The sequence below is a fragment of the Cavia porcellus genome, unplaced genomic scaffold, assembly GCF_034190915.1.
Source record: "Cavia porcellus strain 051 isolate PalLab524CR breed Dunkin Hartley unplaced genomic scaffold, mCavPor4.1 scaffold_10, whole genome shotgun sequence".
Classification (NCBI taxonomy): domain Eukaryota; kingdom Metazoa; phylum Chordata; class Mammalia; order Rodentia; family Caviidae; genus Cavia; species Cavia porcellus.
This window is the reverse complement of record NW_026947493.1, coordinates 43,993,742-44,006,762: the sequence shown is the minus strand read 5'-3', so window position 1 is coordinate 44,006,762 and position 13,021 is coordinate 43,993,742. Positions and strand designations below refer to the sequence as shown.

Here is a 13,021-nt window from a genome sequence, read left to right as displayed (position 1 = left end):
CTGCAAGTGTGTTTAGGGGTGTTAAATAGATGCCCATATTAATGTTTTTGGTTGGATCATTGAACACCACTGTTTGCAGTCTCACTGTTTGAATGTCCACTTTGTATGCTTTGATACTGTGACTTGAGCAACTGTCTCTAGGATGATAATTATAATCTATTAACTGGTAATTTCTTACTGTTTTTTTTTTGTAGTTCTGTATTAATTTTACCCTTACACTGCTTTGTTTTGTTTTGTTTTTTCTCTTTTCTCTTTAAAATAATTTTTTTTAAAAAATGCAAATAACTAGAGCTAGTTCTTTTTGTGCAAGAGCTTCTTGAACTTCAAAACTCATTGTAAAAAGGGGTCTGTTAAGAAGCACAATGGCAGAAAGCAGACACCAGTTGCAGTGTGGGAAGCCAGGCCACCTTGACAAGCAAGGCACTGCCAGTGATATTGTACCAAATTGGATTATGATGCAGCATTGGTACTATTTTTTCATATAATATGCTCTTAATCCAAACCAATAGCCAGACTAATCCAAATCACCAGCAGCCAATCAAAAATCATAATTAAGGGGACTATTGTACATTTTTGAGCACTACAATTATGGAGAACTGTACTGCATTTTAGGTCTTCAGCATATCTACCAAATAGATGAATCACATTGGTATGTATAACTTGAGAAGTATTTCTCACATAGAAACACAGAACAGAAAGTGGCACCCCCTAAATCTGCCATCAGCTTAATGCATTCCCACGGGCTTGACCCACTGGTGGTGTAAATGGTACTTCTCTTGGTCTTTTTATTAATAAAATGGGACAATGAGTAACTTATAAATAGAAAAATAGAACTTATAATGGAACCATGGGGTGGCTCAAGCCATCCAGCAATGAGACATATAAATTACAGTCTCATTGTGAACATGTTCATCCCATATCTTTTCTCAGAAGATTTCAGAACAGATATCAGTAAACAACAGTCCAGGACATCTGGTTAGCCACCTGTTCTGTGTGGCCTTCAAAATAAAAAATAACTTTTATATTTTTAATAGGTAAACCAGAATATTTTGTGACACATGAAAATTTAGGCAATTCGAATTTAGTCTCCATAAATAAATTTTTCTAAGAATTCAGCCACACACATTTTGTCTATGGCTGTGCTCACAGCATGAGTTCGATAGTTGGAATGGAAACCATATGGCCCCAAAATCTGAAATTCATAGTGCTTGGTCACTTACATAGAAAATTTGCCAACTCCTACTTAAGAAAATGCTTTTATCATCTCAAAGATTGATGTTGGAGGGAAATATAAACTTTCTCTGTGAAGGTTCTGTGTCTGAATTTGACGCAAAAAACTTCAGTAATAGATACTGAAGCAGGAGAAACACTATAACAAATGTATTTGATCATAGTTTTAGATGACACCAGATAACTTATGTTGAAGACTTAAAGACACAAGATGGTATTTCCATCTTTACACTTAAGTTTAATGAAATATGGTCAGTCACGTAGAAATGTGACTGAACATAAAGTCTGATCTAGTTATAATAGAATGAAATAAGGCCTGTGTCTCCAGACTCTCCTTGGACTTTCTGTGTAGTATAGCCTCCTTCCTTCTTGATTTAGGACAGGACCCTTCCCACAATAAGAGTTTTATCATCTACATTCAAGCAAAATAGACCAAAGAATTTCTTTATGGACAATTCTTATGCAAAAGTACAGGAAAAGTTTGAGTGATATATTTAGGTTTTATAGCTAGCTTTGGGGGAAAAGATTCTGTCTTCTGTAACCTACCTTGGGGAGAAGCAATTCTAGTTTCTGTGACTTGGGGGATAATGCTGAGTGATAGGAGAGCCAGAGACAGTCAGAGGGGGAATTGCACTTCTGAGGCCATTACTTTGAAATAATCATTTTTCTGAGCCCCAGCAATGTACTGAATTGACAATTGATAGCATCAACATATTTCTTATCCCAGGTGACCTGAGATGACTTATCAACCAGAAGTTTGAAGCTCAGATACTAGGTTGCAAACATTCAGGGTGGTACTGCCTAACACACAGATACTGCTGGATCATATCTTTAAATGGCATTGATTTCTCCTTGAATTAAGTTACTCTTTTATAGAATTACCTTTATAGTTTGGTTTAGGCAGATGATTACAAATTATATCTTGGTTTTCTTTTACTACTGTGAGATTAGTATGTCGTTTCACTTAGACTTACTCTTGGTTACTTTTACTCTCTTGCCTTTAAAAAGGCCATGGGTATTTGGGGGATGCAACCAAACGGTAGTAGAATTTGTAATATATTGAGTTTAGGTCAAATGAGGTCATATTGATGTGCCTAAGTCACTGTTGGTCTATAGTAGCTGTGTCCTTCTACCTACTATGCCAACAAAGTAGTTCTGGGGAAGGATAGAAGAAATGCAATAAAGTGATCAGATCACATCCTACAGCATACATCAGCAAAAGCAGTGTTAAAAAGCAAATGAGCTGTTATTTATGAAGCCATAAAGTCAGAAGTTATTCTGTAAAAACTTCTTGTATCATCAGATATATATATATATATATATATATATATATATATATATATTTGTGTGCACATATACAAATTTGTATATTTGATCATACTTGTATATCATAATTATAGTTATATAGATATGCAAAATATGTTTCTTATTGCCATCTTGGACATTCTCTACTGTCAGGAATATGCTTTATGATGCAGCATATACATTGTAAATATATCATTTTAATGGAAATCAAGTCAAATCAAATTTCTGTGTTTTAGAATTTGTGTTTTTAGAGCATAAGTCTGTGGCATTTCTTAAATACTTTAGTATATCTATTTGAAAAGCCATATTTTTTATAATCCCAATATAATTTATCAAATTTTAGAATACATCTAGCACAGTTGGTTTGACTTGATCTACCTTCAATACATCGAATTATCTATAATACATGAATATGAAAGATTATTAATGGGTAGCATTAGACATCCTGCTAAGCTTACAGTGGAACCTGTCTACACACTTGCTGTGTTTCTGCAGCTGCTCCCTCTCTGCAGACGGAGGGTAGAAAAGGCAACTGGAGCATCCATTTGAGCTGGAGCTTGATAATGAAACAGCATGCTAGTAGCTCATGAGATTATTGAGTTGTCAACCACCAGGTGTCAGATATGGACATTGATAGCTTTTAGAGTGTTGACTGAAGGTAGGCATTCTCTGCAGACTGTGAGAAGCTCCTCACCCAGTGTAAGGGGAGCAGGATGCACAGGGACCCTGGACTGCAGAGTCAAAGGGGACGGCAGAGAATCAGAACTGATGCAGATATTTGACAGGGTGTATCAAAGTACACAGTCTTCAGAAAGGATGTTTCCCAGGAAAAGTCATCTTACCGAACCAACAGTGGGAAGCGATGAGAATGCCAAAGAGAACTCTGGAGGTTTGGACATGTCTCTCTGAGACTTGAGCTATTTATCCAGAGGTGAAAATTCACTTTACTTTAGAAGCTTCTTCAAAAGCCATTTGGGTATCTGGAAAACAAATGAATCTCATCAGTCAGCTGAAACAATGTAGGAATAAAATTCCCTGTGAACATTTAATTTGCCTTTGACACCAGGAAAAAAAAATTTTCACTCATAATGGTGACCCTTGTCATCCAAGTTTATGCAAGATACTTTTCTATGGCACATGAAGAACCTGGTATTTTCTGAAAATCCTGTCTCAAAGAAAATGATATCTATGCCTCGCAAGTATGAGTCGTGAGTTCGATCCCTGGTACCAAAAATCCCTGAGATTTGCTTTACAAATCAAATCACCCTTGTTAGGGCAAAACCCAAATGACTGATCAAAACCAATTAATGATTTGTTTGTTCTATTTTCTGTTAGGAAAAAGTAAGCAATTTGGCAAGTAACTACCATGGACTATGCAGTTCTAAGGGTATATTTCAAAGTAGCTTATCCCTTGAGAATTTTCTTTAAAAAGTATTTTTGGGATGGCAACCATTACGTGTCCATTAGCAGCTCTATCACTTTATTGCTATAATGGCTTATAGTTCTAGTCAGATACCTAGTATGTAGTAGAAGGTGGTTTTTTGATTTATCATATCAGCAAGAGAGTTCCCTTGCCTACCAGAGGTTTAACTAAAAGAACAGACTTCAAAGTGTTACTTTCAGAAATAAGCACATTCGACCAGATCTATGTGGGGATTTTTAATTGCATGCTCCTGACAGAACAATCCTTGCTTTTGTTTTTTATGCCCTATTATCCTGGTAGCCTTCTACCTTTGAAGTGTTCATGCAGAACCTCAGTGTCTACATCTGGACATTGAAAGAGACTGTGCAGTGCTTTATATCATACCCAGCAACAGAGCAAGATTCTCAAAAATTAAAAAAAAAAAGAAAAAACATCGTGGTACAGTCTCAGATCTTTCTAATTATCTCTCCTGATCTCCATTGTACAATATATTTATTTTGGGTCATGCTGACTTAAACAATCATATCTAGCTTTAATTCAAATGGGATAACTTACCCAACCAAATGTTACAAACTAAAATATTTAGAAGATTGCATCATGATTCTTAATTTATCTCTTCCTAAACATTTTTAACAGACACTAATCAAATAATCCTCATGAAATTCTTCAGGTTGTTTGTCATAGGGCAGTGTTCTCCTTTGTTGTTTCAGCTGATTTCTTTCATAATTGTTTGCTTAAGATAGGTTATTGTCACATTACAGATCATCTTACTTAAACCATAGAATTACGTGGCAATTTTAAATCCTAATTCAAATATATTAACATCATAATTAATGTGTAAACAATTGACTGAATTAGCGTTTTTACATTAGAAAATTCACCCAATATAGAAATAGTGGTTAGAAAAGTAGATATTTCCCTTTTCCAGTGGACAGTAATGATTATAACCATTTTACTTGTATGATAATTGTAAGAACATTCTATTGATTCCATTTGATACTGTTCTCCCTGTGACCCCAAGAACTCATTCATGCAAAAGAACACTTGGTTTTTATAAAAAGATATGTTCTTGTGGCAAAAGACAGAGTCCCGAATTAAATAAGTTAACATTTTAGATGTAGTCCTTGTCTTTAAAATATTGAGGAAACACAGACCAAGGAATAGCTTTCTTTACCACTGCTTAGCCCACAATGCAGAGTAAGAAATACAGTAAATCCCCAACTTATAATGAGCTCCCCTGCAGGAAAATGTTTGTAGTCAGATTTGTTTAGAAGTCCAACAAGTGAGTCTTACACACCTTTGGCACAAATATACAATGTAAAGCATAAAACAAAGACACACAAAAAGATACAGTAAATCCCCAACTGTACTGTACCATTCTTCACTATCACACTGTATAATAATAACACAGAAGTACAACTGTGACAATGTCCAGCAGATACATGAGCTAATTCTGTGATTTGTTCATGCGTGAAAATATTCATAATGCAGGACTATTTGTATCTGTGAAAGTTCACAACTCAAATGTTTATAAGTTCCCACTATAGAAGTACAAGGTTCTCAAAAACAGGTTTTGGGAGAGTCACAGGCAGAGACAAGACAGAAAAATCTGAGTTTTAGTACCACAGACATCTCCAGATATCAAACTTGACTACTAGCCAGAGACCAACTGCATGGTTTACTATGTTTATATTTCTCACCAACAAGAGGGCAAACTCTTCTGGAACAATCACGTCATTCTTATAACATTAAGCACCTATCATTTACCAACCACCCTTCTCTATCTAGTATTTAGTGTTGAAAACAATTCATGCAAAGATCCTGCTCAAAGACTTCCTAACTCACAAAGTGCCATCAAACGTTCCTCCACACGGAGAACACGGCAGAGTTGACTTACTAATGAACTCTCCACACCCCAAAATATGGACTAGCCTTTCAGCTAAGATGGCTCCTTCAGCCATGAAAATTGGGGAAGACGGATAAATCGTAATTATGCCTCAGAGAATGTGGTAGAATTCTATGACTATTAGCCTTCAAAGTCACAAACTAAACATGAAAATGTGTAGTTCATAAGAAAAACATGTCTGTAGTTTAGATCTAGAAGTCCTCCCAAGGGCTCATTTGTTAAAGGTTTGGTTCTAAGCCTGTAGTGCTATTAGGCAAAAAAGGAACCATTAAGAAGTGTACATTACTTTGTGTGAGTATAGTTAGGAGAAGGAATAGCCAGCTAATTCAGCTGGCTCACAGGTTGGGGCTTAGCTTCCTTTCTGGTTCTCCCCATTCCTTGCTCAAGATGGTTCACAGGCAGGAGCTTAGCTGCTTTCTTGATTTTTCCCTGGCCCATGTTCCAGTTGGCTCAAAAGCATAGATTTTGAACAAAAAAAAAAAAAAAAAACACAAAAACAAAACAAAACAAAAAAAACCACTAAGGAATGGAAAGGAAACTAGGAACAAAAACATAGAGAAAAAAATACAAAGGTTCAGCAAAGAAGAAGATAAAAACTTAAAAGTATCTCACTGTATTCGATTTTACCTATGATATTTGGAAGATATTTGATTTAATTCTCTTCAAGGTGCCAGCAACTTCCAGACCTTCTAAGCAGTTTTGGCTCAGCTCTTCTCTCTGCTAGAGACCATATTGCAGAATAGTCTTTAAGCTCATTGAAGTCATTCTGAGCTCAAATTCTCTACTATAAACTTGTAGAATTTACCCTAATAAATGTCCATCTTCCCACGTTCTTCCACAGGAAAAGAAAAACAGTTACTCTCATAATTATACACGTCTTATCTGGGTGACTGGTAAGAGAATCCTAGCTGCTTATTCTTCTTTCAGGGTTTCTCTAAACCAGTGCCTCCTTAAATCATCACTGCGGTCATATCATTATTATAATCACTAATACTATTCTATGGCAAGAACTTTGCTAGCTCTTCACATATAATCTCATCAATTCTCATATATACAAACATCAACTTTGTTCCCCATTTTTAAATGATAAAACACATTCATATAGTCAAAAGACACATAATTGATTAAAATTCATATTAGAACCTGCTCTAACTCCAGTTGTATTAGTTACTTTTCTCATGACCAAGAGAAAATACTCAACACCCAAAGTTGAAGGGGAAAAGGTTTCTTTTGCTCACAGTTTGTAGAGGTTTCAGTTAATAGTTGTTTGGTTCCAAGGCAAGGTGGCAGGGCAGAGGAGAAACAGTTCATGGCAGAGAGAAGACAAAAGATAGCAAGAAATGGAGGAGCAAAGCAGTAAGCAACAAGCAAAGATCACTAATAACTTTCTTGTATTTTTTCCAGGCTACACACCCTTAGGGAGAGTAGCACTCACACGCGAGGTGGGACACCCTTAATCCTACCCAGAACTCTACCAAACCAATCAATGCACTAATTTAGTCATGCATGCCTGGCCCAGCATCACACACTTTAGATCCAGGCATCTCTGAAAAGCCATATTTATGACTGCATGAGATTTCCGGGGGAAATCTAGACACAAACCATAACACCAGTTCTCACATTAGTCACTTTTTAATTCTATGTACCATTTCTCTGTTTTCACACTAGTTTTTTACATAAGAAGGCTACCTTTGGAGCTGGGAGTTTAGCTCAGCAATACAAATACCTGCCTGACAAGAGCAAAGTTGTGGGTTCTATTCCCAGTATCAAAAAAAGAAAGAAAGAAAGCTACTGCCTAGACATCTCTAACAATCTAAATTCTTCCAAAATTCTATTTCCTCCATAAAAACTTTTCTAACTGATAACCATGTTTTGTACATCTGTGCTTACCCACATGGTAGTAACATTTTACTCTGAGGATTTGCCATTCTAAAGAGAAGCAGACTTGTAGAAAGAATGTATCTTTCCAGTAACTTCTTTTTATTTTGAAACAATGTTAAATAAACATATAGAAAACTTGGAAATATAACATTTACCACTCAGTAGTAAGTTGCTCTCTCACACTGAATTCTTCAGAATGCATTTCCTTTAAACAAAGGTATTGTCCAAATAATCACAATAGGACTCTAAAAATCAAAAATTAACATTGATCCATAGTCGTCAGACCCTGCTGAACTCTCACCAACTCTCCCAATCATGGTCTTTATAATAAAAACTATTAGTACAAAATCACAATAGTGGATTGCCATCTCTTTTTAATTTTCTTCAGTCTTTCCTCAATTTTTATGACCTTGAAACTTTCAAAAATTTCATGCCACCTATTTTATAGAATCCTTGGTTTGTCTTATGTTTCCTGTGTTACAATCTTATTATGTTTCAAAGAATGATGCTATGTTATTGATCTTATCAGGTGGCACAAGTTTGATTGTGTCCTGTGTTCCCTGTGGTTACTTGATTGTGAAAATGCCTGCCAGGCCAGTATTCTCTGAGTTGTTTTTAAGTGCTTTGGAGGGAGGCGTTTTGAAATTGTATAATATCCTAATCCACATTTTGTATCCTCAACAATGCTAATGGATTTGCTTGCCTGTTTTTGTTGTTGTTTAACTAAATTACCGGAGACTATAAATCACTAAGATTGAAATTTTGGAAATAATTTGCAGTATTTATAAATTTTGGGGTACAGTAAGGAAATTAAAGCTGTGTAATTAAAGCATTAATTGGAAAGCTCCATATAAAATGAGTTAGAGTTAAAAGCAGAGACTTAAAAGTTGTCTATTTAGTCAGCTATATAGAATCTTCCACATTTACGTGTTTATAATACAATTATAATCAGTATTTGATAAGCCAAACTCTAGTCACTCTCCAAAATGATAATTATTTGTTTTCAACATGAGTGAGGAAAATAATTTTCATAATGAAGCCTAGGTGAACAAAGAAATAGGAAATGGATCCAAGCAGGGATAGCACTGAGGATGCTGAGTCACAGCCAGGTAGGGAAAATGTCTGAAATGATAATATGAGGCAGCTTAGGCATCTTTTTCCATTCTCCCCAAGCCCTTGGTATTAGCAGGAATCCCACTTAGGAGTCCACACCCTAAGAGTAAAAGTAAGGAATAAGTGAAGGTTTAGCCATCTCGGTTTCTGTACTTCACCCTTCCCTTCCCTGTCCAACCTATTCTAGAGAGAGAAGACTAAGAGTGAGCAGTGATCACAGGTGCACTCTCCCCGGATCCTCTTCTCTCCACCCCACCACTAACATGGTGCATTGCGTTCTACCAAGACTTTCTCTGCCCATAGGGACTCTATTACTCTGTAGCCCTGCGAAGATCAAAAGTTTTGCAGATGACTGAAAATCCTCCTAATTTTGAAAGTTTTGTATATTCTCCTAACTCATATGTATATTAAAGGATATGAAATTTGAAAAAGTCAAGGTTAATGAAGGGTAGTGTTTTCTACCAAGAGCATAAATAAAGCTGATTAACATTTCTAAATATTATAAATGATGGAGCTTAGCAAACACTGTTAAACAAATAGCATTTTTTAGTAGTTTGCATTTTCTGCATTTACCTTGGAGATTTGGAACCATAATCCTGCCAAAAGTATGCCAGGGAAACAGGATTTTTTTTTAGTCTAAAAAATCAGCAATAGAAGTCATTAGCATAAAAATCATGTTTATGAAGCTGCAGACAAGTTTCCAATTTTTCCACCTTCTCTGAATGACTCAGAGTGTGTTTCTATGGCTTAAGATATGATGTACAAGAAATTTACACTAAGATTTGTTGAGGCCATGCACGATGGCAGCATTCTGTAATCCCAGCATTCTGGGAAGCTGAGGAGAACCTCAAATTAAGCCAACATGGGTAACTTAGCAAAACTTTGTCTCAAAAAATTTTTTTCAAATATGAGTGTAGTCAGTAAAAGTACCCTAGGTTCAATACCCAATACTGAAAAAGATTGTTAAAATCTTAAAAGGACTAAGAGTACAAAAAATAAGGAAGTTTGTCTATGTCTATATGTCTACAAAGAATTAGCCTGCAGTATTGACAGCAGACAAAGTTGAATTTTTTTCCTATAAAATAATGACAAATGTGGATAGAAATCTGTAAGCTTCATATTTATCTTTCTAAATCCATCACCTCAGATGACAGAGATTATAGTGTATGAGGGCCAACGGAAATACATAGGCTGTGGTCAGGATGATGCTATTTCTCTGAGGCTGAATTCATTGATGACCTGTATATGTGCTGGAGTGGATAGAGAAAGAGTAGATTCTTTCAGTGGGAGAAGTATCAGATCTGAATAATTTTTCAGTTGGAAAATCATTCCATGAACTATCTACGTAAAATTTTGCATTGATCTTTCTAGGTGTCACGAATATAATATTAAATGGTTTTAAAATATCCACGGTGTGATGGGGTCATAGGAGTGTAGCAATATATAGAGCAAAGTAGAATTTCTTTTTTCACTTTTTTATTTTAAAGAGATTAAGACAAAAGAGGACGGAACAAAGCAGATCAGAACAGAATAATGTAAGCAACACACTACTTCACCACAAGACAACCCAATACTAACAGTAGCTACCATAATGTCTCTGTCTTTGGACTAGTTGAGCCTACCTTCACATACAATAGTGTCAAACATAACAAAATAGTATAAAACCATTCAAGAGAATGAAAGTATTACAGGGCATTCAGAACCAAATAACCAAAAATAAACAATGGTTACTATATTATCTCATTTTCCATAAAAAATTGTTTATACTATCACACATATTAAAATCCAATAAGATACAACATGATAGAACCAATGGAAACAGAAGAACAAAAGCATGGTAAGACTTCAAAGCAAGATGATATTAAATCAGCAATGGTTGTCATAATGTCTTGTTCTCTTCAAAATAGCTTTTCATACCATCACACATAATAAAATCAAGCAAAACAGAATAAAACCATTCCAACTAATGAATGAAAACATAAGGCTTCAAAGCAATGTAATGTGGAATCATGATTACCATAAACTCTTATGTACTCTTACCATTTCTTATACTAGGGAGACTATACGGTATTTATACATGTGAGTTTGATTCAGATCACTCATGAGTGTGGTCTCAAGCTGCGTCCACTTATTTATAAATATCTCAGTCTGATCATTTTTTATAGCTGAGTAGTACTCCATTGTATGTAAATACCACAACTTTTTTATCCACCCCTCAGTTGATGGACATTTAGGTTGTTTCTGAGATCTGGCTATTACAAATTGTGCTGCTATAAACATGGGTGCACATATATCACAGTGGTATGATGCTTTCAGTTCTTCTGGGAATATGCCTAGAAGTAGAACAGCTGGGTCAAATGGGGCTTCCAATCCCAGCTTTTTGAGAAATCTCCAGACTGACCTCCACAATGGTTGCACCAGTCTACATTCCCACCAACAGTGCAGGAGAGTTATTTTTTCCCCACAGCCTCTTCAGCATTTGTTGTTGGTAGTTTTCTTGATCCTGGCCAAATTCTTTCTGGAGTGAGATGGAATCTCAGTGTTGTTTTAATTTGCATTTCTCTAATGACCAATGATGCTGAACATGTTTTCATGTATTTATTTGACATTTGTATTTCTTCATCTGAGAATTGTGTATTCATCTCAGATGCCCATTTTTGGACTGGGTCTTTGAATTTCAGGGGTCTGATTTTTTAAAATTCTTTACATGTTTTAGACAAAAGTCTTTTGTCTGAGGAACAGTTCACTAAGATTTTTTCACAGTTTGTGGGTTTTCTTTTTACTAGAGCAAAGTAGAATTTCAGATGACTATTGTGAAATATAATTCCTCCAATATTTGGAATGTACTAATTTCGACTCCAAACTCTAGAGTTATGACATTATAATAGTCAATCACTCATTCACAGGGACCTCGGATGAATTTTGAAAAGTCATGGAAGTCAACATTATATTGGTAAAACTTCCAGCACCAGTAGAATTTAACGTGGCTTTGTTAAAAGAGAACATCATCACTTTGACTGATACTCGTACTTAGCCTTACACTGTTTCTCCTTGATAGAACTGTATCTTTTTTTCTTTTTTTTTGTCCAGTGTTGAGGGCCTATTTATGGGCATCTTTGGGTTTGTGATAAAGTGTGACCAGGTAAATGACAGTCCTAAGATTGCTAGATTAGTATTGTTTATTTGCCTACATTTAACACATCAGTTAATTATTTGTAATAGCATTTCTTCAGTCTGAGGTTATCTGTCTTACCTTGACAGTATTTTGTATTAAAACTTTGTTTAACCCTCTTGTGTCCAAATTCTTTTTGCCAGAATAATTATTGTGTCACATAAATGTCCCATCCATTACAAATAGTTATTCAGTTGCTCTAAATGTCTTCAGAAAAATAGAAGTTCTATATTTAGGTTCCTTGTGTTTTGAGGTTCCTTTGTAGGATAAAAGTAGTCAGTTTGCATTGGTTTATATATTTTAGACTTACTGACAACTAAAATGATTCTCTGTTCAACAAACAGTTCAAGGAGTATGATAGTAAGCAAGCTAGAGAATAAGTATACTTTCACAGTGTTTTTTATTATATCTATGGAAAAAAAATAAGCAATTGAAGTAAACAAGGAAGTTAAAGATTGAGATAATGCGATATATATATATATATATATTTAGAGAGAGAGAAATATACAGATGTATAGCTATATAGACAGAATGTAATTCTTTGGGTGTTCAAAAAAGCCTATCTAAAAAGATGATAATAAAGCTATAACTTGAATTATAACAAATTAGCCCTACAGAGGTATCATGAGAATATTCCAGGTAAAGATTGTAACAAGTAGAAAAGCAAATTGCCTAGCTGATCTTACCTGTATTGTGAACAAAAATACAGATACTTTAGTTCAAACATATTATAGTAGCCCCTCTACCTATGGTGTATTTATTCTAAGATCCCCAAATGCCTGATCTGCTGATAGTTCCAAACCCTGTATGTGCTATGTTTTTGCTGTACATCTATACCTATGATAAATTTTAGTTTATGTATTAGGAATAGTAAGATCTTGACAATAATTTACCATCATCCTGGTAATTTAAGGTGCAACTGTTTGCCTCTCTCTGTTAAGAATGTCTATCTTTTGACTTAAAGGAGGAATGTTCTGGCTCCCCTTGGTCG

At 35.2% G+C, this 13,021-nt stretch overlaps 1 protein-coding gene across 1 annotated transcript in view; it reads left to right on the top strand.

The window, feature by feature from the left end:
* The window catches only part of Cpa6 (carboxypeptidase A6), a 315,449-nt gene that overhangs the window by 151,714 nt on the left and 150,714 nt on the right, over window positions 1-13,021 (top strand). The window lies entirely within an intron of this gene.